The sequence below is a fragment of the Oncorhynchus masou genome, chromosome 14, assembly GCF_036934945.1.
Source record: "Oncorhynchus masou masou isolate Uvic2021 chromosome 14, UVic_Omas_1.1, whole genome shotgun sequence".
Lineage (NCBI taxonomy): Eukaryota > Metazoa > Chordata > Actinopteri > Salmoniformes > Salmonidae > Oncorhynchus > Oncorhynchus masou.
The window spans coordinates 22522324-22534375 of record NC_088225.1 but is presented as its reverse complement, the minus strand read 5'-3'; the positions used below and the strand labels follow the sequence as shown (position 1 = coordinate 22534375).

The 12052-nt window shown below is 43.9% G+C and overlaps 1 pseudogene; it reads right to left on the bottom strand.

Annotated features, from left to right (window-relative positions):
* Nucleotides 1–1351: 1351 nt before the first annotated feature.
* Nucleotides 1352–7954, bottom strand: LOC135553835 (immunoglobulin gamma-1 heavy chain-like; annotated as a pseudogene).
* Between the last annotated feature and the right edge of the window lie 4098 nt (nucleotides 7955–12052).

Sequence of the window (12052 nt, the reverse complement as noted above, 5' to 3'; positions counted from 1 at the left end):
CTAGGGCTATTTTTCATGGTTTGGGCTAGGCCTCTTAGTTCCAGTGAAGGGAAATCTTAACGTTACAGCATACAATGCCATTCTAGACCATTCTGTGCTTCCAACTTTGTGGCAACAGTTTGGGGAAGGCCCTTTCCTGTTTTAGCATGACAATGCCCACTTGCACAAAGCAAGGTCCGTACAGAAAGTGTTTGTTGAGATCGGTGTATAATAACTTGAGTGGCCTGCACAGAGCCCTGACCTCAACCCCATCGAACACCTATGGGATGAATTGGAATGCCGACTTGGAGCTAGGCCTAATTGTCCAACATCAGCACCCGACGTCACTAATGCTCGTGGCTGAATTGAAGCAAGTCCCCACAGCAGTGTTTCAAAATCTAGTCAATAGCCTTCCCAGAAGTGTAGAGTCTGTTATAGCAGCAAAGGGTGGACCAACTCCATATTAATGCCCATGATTTTGGAATTAAATGTTCTACGAGCAGGTGTCAACATACATTTGGTTATGTAGTGTATCTCCTAGATATAAGACAGAACTTAAAAACCTTTAATTTAGGTTTATGAATGTGTTATTTATTGAATGTGTTATTTATGAATGTGTTATTCAATGCATAGAAATAAAAGACGCTTACGAAACCTAATCATACTTCCTGTGTTAAATAGTTTTCAGAGACAAAGTCAAATGATCCAAATGACGTTTTCCTTGTTGCGTGCCCCTCAAATTATACAAATATAACAACGGCCTGAAGGCACTGGACTTGAAACAACGTTACAGATGTAACCATGTTCCATTTAATGTATTATTTGACCGCCACTAGTGCTCCCAGGTGAAAACTCCATGCGCATTAATTTTTTTGTATTCAAAAAAATTATTAAGATTAGGAAAAGTTGAGGCATACCTCAGAGTTTCTCAAGGCGCACCAGTGTGCAACGGCACATTGGTTGGGAACCACTGATCTAAGTTACCAAATCAACAACTTAGAAATGTGACCTACTTTTGAATTAAATGAATGACTTGTATGACATAGAAGATAATTCTAACCTATTGGAAATGGTGGAAAAATACATTGTGTGTATCGTAGCCCAAATATCATACCCCCAAGACATGCTACGACATGCTAACCTTTCACCATTACAATAACAAGGGAGGTTTTTTTAGAGGGTATGATATCTGTGTGTGTATCTGTGCCTGTGCATGTGTACACCTGTATTAGTCTTTAACGCAACAGACCCAACAAGGACAACAATAAATGACATCAAAGATGACAACAAGGGACACCGCTAGTAATTGGCTATTCTGACCCACAGAGGAGTCAATAAGAAGACACAAGGACACAACACACACAGATTAAAATCACTTGTCTTCACATGAGTTACCCATGGACTTCGACACACTCCTCACCTTATGTGCGGTGCTGTTGTCCGAGCCGAGGTGCTTGATGCCGCATGTGAAAAGCATGTTTCTCTCCCACTCATTCTTGGTGGTGGTGAAGACGCTGGCGAAGGAGTAGTTGCCTTTCTTGGTTTTCTGAGGAGGGCTGGTGACCCTTCCTGGTACTGGCTGCTGTTCACCTGCCACATGATGTAGACGTCACAGAGAGACGGGCAGACCACCAGGCACACCAGAGTCACTTCCCCCTCCTTCTTGGTGTCTTCCGTTGGGAGAACGTGGACGGACATTGAAGGGGCTCGACCTGCAACAGGATTGATTTGAAGGAGAAACGTTACACTCATGTACGTGTAAAATCTAACCTCGTGGTCCTTAACCCTGGTTCTGGAGAGCCACAGGGGTGTGCAGGTTTCTGTTCTAGTCCAGGTAAGGTGTCCAGGTAAGGTGATTCAACTAAACAATAGTGCTGATGAGTTAATGACTAGTTGATTTGCTGAGTCATGGGAGGTTAGCACTGGGCTGGAGCAAAAGTCTGCACATCCTGTGCCTCCCTCTCCAGAACCTGGAGTAGGTGACCACTTATCACAACCACACTGAGATGTCTCAGTGACCCACTTCCTTTGGTGAAGCTGATGTCCTGAATGACCGATGTGTCTTCACCTCTCTTCATGTCAGAACACTGGACTTTGTTCACGTTGGTCCACTCTGTCTGGTCTATGGTCAGAGTACTGACCCTGCTGTTCAGGTTGCCCTGTGATTCAATAGGTTTCAGATCGATACCATCCATCTTGTCCTGTCCATTGACCTGCCAGGTGATAATGGTACCAGCCACTGTGTCCTGGTCTGTACCAGTGATGACACATTCTAGCGCCGCTTGGTTGTCCAAGAACACCATTTTCACACTCGATGGGTTCAGAGTCACCGTAAGTGGTTCTGAAAGGGGAGAACAGCAGCGTGAAAGCAGGACATGTTATTGATGAGGAACTACACTAAATAATAGAGATCCTATATGTGTTCATGAAATCAATTGTTGTACAGTCTTCTCCTGTGTACAAACCTGTTTTGGAGATCGTTTTGGTGATGGTTTGTTCCTGGTGCTGCACCACACAGCTGTACTTGACCTTGTTGTTCCAGTCATTGTTGTAGACGTCTGTAGGCCTACAATAGGGGTTGGGCTCTTCATCTCCTTGTCATTCTTCTTCCAGGTGACAGTGACTTTGTTGGGGGTGAAATCTTCAATCATACACATCAGGTACTGGGTGGTGCCAATGGGTGCCGACAGCAAAGACACTGTTGGAAGCTTTGAGACTGAGTAACTGGAGGTCAAATTAATGTCTGCATGTTAGTTTAACCCCTTATTGAAATAATACTGACATTTTCAAAGACATCCAGGGTCAACACAGAGCATCATTTTATAATCAGGTTTTCTGAAAATAAATAGTTTACATCGCAAACATTAAAATGCAATCTTTAGAAAAATAGAGCCGACTTCATAGAAAAATAGAATATAATGACAACACCTTACCTGGTTTATTGATGAAGGCTGTCTTTCCACCACCAGGATGTTCCATGGAACAACTGAAATACTTTGAGTTTTCCCAGACAGACATTCTCAGCCAAACGGCGCTAACCCAGGTGTGACGCCGGGTGGCGCCCCTAGAGGGGGGGTACTGTCACACCTGTTCCCGCTCTTCCTCCCCTGCCTTTCCCCGTCACGTGCCTCTGCGCTCTTTGGACTCAGCTGAACTCTATTACTTGTGTTATTGCCTTCCCTCTATCTGTCTGTTCCCTATCTCTGTTCCCTGCTTTGGGATTGATGTTTGTTTTATGTCCTTGTTTACCCGAGTGCTGACGCTGTTCCTGTCGTGTTCTATGTCCGTTCCTGATTAAATGTTTGACTCCCCGTACCTGCTTCTCCTGTCCGGTGTCATTCCTTACAAATAGCGTACATTTTCATTTTCATAGGGTCATTTTTTACTTAAAAGCCTAAATAACCAACCAATTAAACATCAATCATTTAAAAGCCTAAATAATCAACCAATTAAACATCAATCACAAGCAGTGAAAGAAATATGTCAGGAGATTAACAAACAATATACTGTCTTACCTAGGTGTGCTACACTAACTGTCACACCCTGTTCTGTTTTACTTGTCTTTGTGATTGTCTCCACCCCCCTCCAAGTGTCGCCCATCTTCCCATTTATCCCCTGTGTATTTATACCGATGTTCTCTGTTGGTCTGTTGCCAATTCGTCTTGTTTGTCAAGTCAACCAGCATTTTTGTGTCTCAGCTCCTGCTTTTCACAGTTTCGCTGTATCTCACCCTCCTGGTTTTGACCCTTGCCTGTCCTGACTTTGAGCCTGCCTGCCTGACCACTCTGAGCCTGCCTGCTGACCTGTACCTTTGCCCCACCTCTGGATTATTGACCCCTGCCTACTCTGACCCTGAGCCTACCTGCCATCTGGTAGTGTTTTCCCACCTCTGATTTGCCGAACCAGGCCTGGTTTGACCTGTCTATTGCCTGCCCCTGTTTGATTATTAAACCATTCTTAATACGGCTACACCAACTTGGTGTATTGGAGGGTGTGCAATTCAAATAAATAATCATAACAATTATGGATATTAAACATTTAGGGACATACAAGTATCTTATATTTGCTAAAAGCTTAAATTCCTGTTAATCTAACTGCATTGTCCGATTTACAATAGGCTTTATAGTGAAAGCATGCCATGCGATTGTTTGAGGACGGCGCCCCACATCAACATATTTTTCAACCAGCATAGGTTTCATAAATTCCCAAATAGCGACTAAATATTCACTTACTTCTTGAAAATCTTCCTCTGATTTGCAATCCAAAGGGTCCCAGCTACAACATGCAGTGTCGTTTTGTTTGATCAAATCCTTCTTTATATCCCAAAAAGTCAGTTTATTTGGCGCCATCGATTTGAGTAATCCACTCGTTCAACATGCAGAGAGAAGAATCCAAAAAGCTACCGCTAAACTTTGTTAAAACAAGTCAAAATATGTTTTCATTTAATCCTCAGGTACCCTAAAATGTAATTAAACTATAATATTTAATACGGAAAGAAGTATGTTCACTAGGAAAGCAATATTAGTAGCTGCGCATCCTCTTCATTGCGCGCACACAGACTGATTTCCAACTCTGTGTTCCTGTATCAAAACTCAGAATTCTTCCTTGTTTGGGAAGAAACAAGCCTGAAACCTTGATCAACGACTGTTGACATCTAGTGGAAGCCATAGGAATTGCAATCTGGGAGCTGGATTTAACCCTCTTCCTATACGTTCTAATGGAAGAGCATGGACTCTCAAAGACAATGTCTGGTGGTTTTTCTTAGTTTTTTTCTCCTACCATATCTATTGTGTTATAGTCATATACATTATTTTAACATTTAACATTTCTACAAACTTCAGAGTGTCTTCTTTCCAATGGTACCAATTATATGCATTTCCTTGCATCAGTCAGGCAGAAATTCAGAAAAAAGGACCCTAGCCCTAACAAGAGAACTACTTCGGGATCGCTGTCCCTTCCACGGGACGGTTGAGCTAACGTAGGCTAATTCGATTAGCATGAGGTTGTAAGTAACAAGAAAACTTCCCAGGACATAGACATATCTGATATTGGCAGAAAGCTAAAATTCTTGTTAATCTAACTGCACTATCCACTTTACAGTAGCTATTACAGTGAACGAATATCATGCTATTGTTTGAGGAGAGTGCATGAAAAGTTATTAATAAACATATTAGGCACATTGTGAACAGCAATGCAATGGTTCATTGGATCAGTCTAAGACATTGCACATAAACTGCTGCCATCTAGTGGGCAAAATCTAAATTTGGGGAGGTCATTTTAGTTGAAATTTGAAAAAAAGGGGTGTATACTTAAACCTTTCTTTCATAACTGTATCAAAACATATTTGGGATAACTATTCCTGATTTTAATATTCAATATCTATTGTACAAAGCTAGACTGATACTAGTGAGTAATAGTTAACCCACTGGGCACAGATATATGTATCAAACCAAAGAATTGTCAGAAGGCCCCAGTTTTTTAGGTTCACTGTACATTTTGATGATTATGTATATGTTGTTATACAGAGAACTATGCAGAGGGGTTGTGAGCTATAGCATTAGGAATTAGAATACTTGAATGGACATTAACCTTGTTATGATGGGCTACAAGTCAGCCATGTTGGTCAATGACTTTGTCAACTTTGGTTTGCCATAAGGTATTTTGTAAAACAATGCATATGAATAATGTATCTGCACTGTATGTGTGTTATCTTGGAGCCATACAGTTTTGAGGAAGAATTTTAAAAAAATCAACTGCCAATAAGCCAACATTCCATTCAGACATTGCTGTCAATGCACAGCCATACACTGGCTCAAATCAGTTAATGATAGGATTTATACAAGTTGGAAATGCAACAAGTACTGATATTGTATCATATAATAGCACTCACAGATTTCCAAGAAAACAAAAACTGATGCATTTATGGTCTGTTTATAAATATTTTAGAGGCTATTTATGAATAACATTGGTATAAAAACCATATGAACTGTATTTCTGATAATATTACAATATTTTCGGTTGACTATAATTCCATTACAGAATGTATGATACTTCACATGCCTTACTTTTATTTTCCTGCGTAAGTATAAGCAGAAAATGCATCACCTTGACTGCCATTCATTCCAATTAGACTGGTTTTTCCATTACTGTCAAGACTTCCACCGAAGTCGGCCCCTTTCCTTGTCCGGGCGGCGTTCGGCTGTCGACGTCACCGGCTTTCTAGCCATCGCCGCTCCATTTTTCATTTGTTTTGTCTTGTTCCCTGCACACCTGGTTTTGAGCTGGTTTTCAGGGTAGCCTAGTGGTTAGAGCGTTGGACTAGTAACCGGAAGGTCTAACCCCCGAGCTGACAAGGTACAAAACTGTCATTCTGCCCCTGAACAGGCAGTTAACCTACTGTTCCGAGGCCGTCATTGAAAATAAGAATTTGTTCTTAACTGACTTGCCTAGTTAAATAAAGGTAAAATAAAAAAATAAAAAATACAATTCCCCAATCACACTACATGTGTTTATTCCTCTGTTCCCCTCATGTCTTTGTGTGAGATTGTTTTGTGTTACGTGTCTATGTTGATGCACTTTAATGGTATGCGTTTATTTCGTGTTTTATTTCACGAGGTATATTATTCTGACTGTTTGCGTGTTTGCACTTTGCATTGGCTGTTGGTTTCTCCTGCCTAAATAAAGTATGCATCTGTTCACAACTCTCTGCTCTCCTGCACCTGACTCCGTTCCCAGTACACACACCATTGACAATTACTAAAATGGCTGCCTTTTTCTCCCCATTATGGAACTTTTAGGATTCATGACATAACCCCTCTAGTAATTTAACAGGATCCGTATGTAGTGAACCTACTCTTATAGGAGTGTCACGCCCTGGTCGAAGTATATTGGTTTTGTCTTCATTTATTTGGTCAGGCCAGGGTGTGACATGGGTTTATTGTGGTGTGTTTTGTCTTTGGGTTTTGTTATGTATTGGGTTTGTCCTTAGTGGGGGTATCTAGCATAGTCTATGGCTGTCTGGAGTGGTTCTCAATCAGAGTCAGGTGTTTATCGTTGTCTCTGATTGGGAACCATATTTAGGCAGCCATTTTCTTTGAGTGTTTCGTGGGTGATTGTTCCTGTCTCTGTGTTTGTTATCACCAGATAGGCTGTTTAGGTTTTCACGGTACATTTGTTGTTTTGTATTGTTCGTGTTTATTCGTTCATTAAACATGCATGAAAATTACCACGCCACATTTTGGTCCGATCCTTGCTACACCTCTTCGTCAGAGGAGGAGTTAGAAGAAAACCGTAACAAGGAGAAGGAACTCTTTAAAGTGGTTAGGAAAAACACCCTATTAGAAAAACATGCTAAGGATATGTGCTTGCATTTTTCTATTCCTAATATCCAACAAGGGATTATGTAAAGTGTATATCCTGAGATAGCTCGTGATAAATGGGGAAGTGGTTTTTGCGGGACTCCCCTACCACTCTCTCTCACTGTGTGTACCGGGTACAGTAATACACTGCTGTGTCCTCACTCTTCAGGCTGTTCATCTGTAGGTACAGCTTACTGCTGGAGTCATCTCTGGAGAGGGTGAATCTACGCTGCATTGACTGGGAGTAGTAAGTAGTAGTACCATGTATATAACCAATCCATTCCAGTCCTTTCCCAGGAGCCTGTCTTATCCAACCCATCCAATAGTCCTTGAATGTGAACCCAGAACCTGTACAGATCAGTGTGTGGGATTCTCCAGGCATTTTAATTACTGGTCCAGACTCAGTCAATGTCTGACCCTGAACAGCTGTTAAAAAGAAAGCACACATGTTGTCACAATGAAATCTTAAACCTAATGGGACAATTTATTTATCATAAATATTTGTAAAAAATCCAGAGAGACTCACAGGAGGCAGCTGTCAGCAGCAGCAGCAGAGATGCAGGGAACATTGTTTGTGTTGAAGCTGAACTGCTGGGAGTTTATCTTCGTTACTCTACAGGATTCAGAGAGAGATATATGATTCACACAGAGAGACTGTTTATATAAGGCAGAGGAAGAGAGATGAAAGAGAGGAGCTATTTGTAATTTGCATAAGAAGGCAGGTACATCATGACAGGGATAAGAATTTCAGAAAACTCTGTGAACCATATTGACTCTTGATGCTTCATTATGGGATGGAACTCTATACTACAGTGTTTAGAAAAACAGCCGTAGGACTTTTTGTTTTGCAATCGTAATAATAAAACAATTCAGAAAACTCTGAACCAGATTGAATTTTGACACTTCAACTAAAGGGAGGGGACTCTATAGAATGTTTACAAAAACAGCCATAGGACTCATAATATTTTACCATTTACAACAACAAAAATAATAATGCCGTATTTCATTCATCAGTGTTAACTTAACTCTGGGAGTGATCCATTTATGACCATAGAGTGTTCAATTTAGAGTCAAATAATTTAGCAATCAACACTGCAACTTTCACACTGAAAAGTTCACAAGACAATTTAGATCTTAAAGCTGACATCCTATCAAATCAAATGCATTTATATAGCCCTTCATACATCTGCTGATATCTCAAAGTGCTGTACAGAAACCCAGCCTAAAACCCAAAACAGCAAGCAATGCAGGTGTAGAAGCACGGTGGCGAGGAAGAGGGGGGGGGGCAGCGCCAACCATGCTCGGTTATTCTTACAAGAGGCTTTATGTTGGCATGGTGTTTTGTACAGGTTTTCCATTGAGCTGTTCCACCGTGCCTCCAGTTTTTGCACAATAATACACAGCTGTGTCCGAGGCAGGCAACCTCGGCGGGTCGTTTGACTGGGAGAGATCCTCAACCCTAAAGGCGCAGCTCAGGGAGTTGCAGGAGCGGAAGGCTCGAGCTTTCCTGGAGCGTGCGCATAGCGGCTTTCTAGAACATAATGAGACTTGTTCTGCTATGTTCTTTAAGTTGGTTAGGGCAAGACAGAGTAGGAAGGTAATGCATGGTGTTAGGGAAGAAAATGGTAGTATAGTTAGAGAACCAGAGGGTATGGTCAGGGTGACAACTGATCATTTCCAAGGTTTATTTAAGGAAAGGGAAATAGATGTAGAGCAGGGAAATGTGTTTTTAGAACACTTGTCCAGGCGGTTGCCGGAGGACATTAGAGAAGTGATGGAGGCCCAGATTTCACTAGAAGAGGTTGAGAGCTCTTAGGAGGATGGGAAAAGGGAAGGTGCCTGGGATGGATGGGCTGCCGGCTGAGTTTTATCTCAAGTTTTGGGGTATACTTGGACCAGTGGTCCTCGAAGTCTTGAAGGCCATCCTTGAGACGGGGGTCCCGGGGGGATCAATGGCTGTTGGTGTGCTGTCACTTTTATATAAGAAGGGGGAAGTAACTGACCTTGGCAACTGGCGGCCGTTGACCATGCTGTGTGTAGATTACAAGCTACTTGCAAAGGTTTTAGCAGACCGGTTGCGCACAGCCCTTCCCTACGTCGTTCATGAGGATCAGACGTGCGGGGTAGAGGGCCGCTCTATTAGATGGAACCTACAGTTAATCAGGGACTCCATCGCATGGGTTGAAGATAGAGGACTGCCTTTTATGGTAGCAGCGCTAGATCAGGCGAAAGCCTTTGATCGCGTGAATAGATCCTTTTTATTCAGAGTGTTAGGTCGATTAGGATTTGGGGAGAAGTTTATAGGATGGATTCGTACATTATATGTCGGAGCGGGGTGCCGAGTTAGTGTAAATAGTCACTTGGGTGACGTTTTTGACCTCTCGTCTGGGGTCAGGCAGGGGTGCCCACTCTCGGCTCTCCTCTTCGTTCTGTACATGGAGCCTCTGGGGGCTGCCATTAGGGCAGACACAGGGGTGGAAGGTCTGCTGATCCCTGGAAGTGGTGGACTGCGTGTTAAGATGGCGCAGTACGCCGACGACACTTCCTTGTTGTTGTGCAAGGACTCGTGCCTGACAAGGTCCCTTGCCATCTTTGGGGATTTCACTCGAGCGTCGGGAGCAGTTCTGAACCATGCAAAGTCTTCCGTCAAGTTTTTCGGAAGATGGCGCGGTGTGCCTGGGGGGTTATCTCTCTGTGAGGGGGCCCTGAGGATTCTCGGGGTCCATTTTGAGACCTCCGGCTCTGCGACGCTAAACTGGAAGATGCGTATTGCAGTGGTACAGAGGAAGCTAGCAATGTGGAAAGCTAGGTATTTGTCTTTTATGGGCAAAGTCCTGGTCCTAAAGGTGGATGTGTTGCCGTCGCTTTTGTATTTGGCATACATCTACCCATTGCCGGCTTGTCTGAGAAGGCCTCTAGTGAAGCTTGTGTTTCAGTTTATGTGGAGTGGCAGGTATGAGTGGGTCGCCAGGGCACGCATGATCTGTCCCATCGGGGAGGGAGGTAGGGGGGTACCACATTTCCCCCTCAAGCTGGACACAATTTTTGTTTCTTTCTTGTTAACGGAGCTTGCTCAGCCAGTGATACACCCGTCCGGTTACCTCCTGCGGGTGTTTTTCTCGTATCAGGCGAGAAGCATAATGGTGTGGTCTAACACGGGTCCTCGGGCGGAACAGCTGCCGTGGCACGTTGGTCATGCGGCCAAGTGGCTGCGTGCGCACCCTGAGGTTGAAGTTGCCCGAGTAGGTTTAGATCATAGGCACCTGTACGAGGAGGTCAGAAAGGCAGAGAGTCGGGCGCCTGTAGTAGGCATCTCGGAAGCGGTCTGGGAGGGAGTGCAGGTGCGGGGTCTGGACAACAGGCTCAAGGACCTGAATTGGTTGAGCCTTCATAAGTGTTTGCCGGTACGTTCCATCTTGTACCGGTTTAGTTTAGTGCAATCCCCCACCTGTCCAAGATCCTCTTGTGGCAGGGAGGAGACTGTGCGTCATGTCTTTTGGGACTGTGCCTTTGCCGGAGTAGTATGGGCTAGGGCACGGGGTTGTTAGGTTTGGTAAAGGGGGATTTTGTATTGACGTGGGCCAGGTTAGAGAGGGGTGTAGGGAGAGTGAGAGGGACGGATAGGGACAGGTTTCTGCTCTGGCTTCTCATGAGTCTCTTTAAACGGGGGCTGTGGGAAGCAAGGCTGAACATGGAGAAGACAGGGAGAGATTGGGGGTGGAAGGGATAGTGAGGAGAGTGGAAGGAGATTTGAGGGGGAGGATGAAGAGGGAGGAGAGGAAGTGGGGGCAGCATGCTGCTCGGGAGAGGTGGAAGGGGGTTTAGGGCTGGGTGTCATTTAGATTTGTAAAAGGATAGATTAGGGACGGGGAGATAGGGAAAGGTGTTTTGTAGGGTGACGGGGAGGGAAGATGCTCCCCTGAGGTTTTTGTTTGGGGTTTATGTTTAGTTTAATTTAATTAGTTTAATTAAAAATATCATTATTTGTGTATGTATGTAAATTATGATTTGTAAAGAATGAATGGTACTGAAGATAATAAATTATTTTTTATATAAAAAAAAAAGTCAGGCTGTAATAGGTTTCACGTTCTGTTTGTTGTTTTTTGTATTTATTAGTTATTCGTGTATAGTTCGTTCGTTTGTCTTCCTAATAAACATGAGTAACTTACACGCTGCATTTCGGTCCGACTCTCCTTCAACAAAATAAGAACGCAGTTACAGAATCACCCACCAAACACGGACCGAGCAGCGTGTCAACAGGCAGGAGCAGCGCAAAGAGGAGCCGCGTTTTAAGGATTTCTGGACATGGGAGGAAATCCTTGACGGAAGAGGACCCTGGGCTAAACCAGAGGAGTGTAGCCACCCTAAAGTGCTGCAGGCGAAGAGGAAACAGGAGCTAAACGAAAGGCAACAGAAGCAGCTTCAGTGGGAGAGGCTACACCATTTGGAGAATTGGACATGGGAGGAGGAACTGGACGGAAAAGGACCCTGGGCTCAGCCTGGTGAATATCGCCGCCCCAAGGAGGAATTAGAAGCGGCTAAAGCGGAGAGGCGCAAGTATGAGGAGGCAGCACGGCGACGTGGATGGAAGCCCGAAAAGCAGCCCCAAATTTTTTTTTGGGGGGGGCTATCAGGGAGTATGGCTGCATCAGGTAGGAGACCTGCGCAATCTCCCTGTGCTTACCGGGGGGCTAGAGAGCCCGGGCAGGCACCGT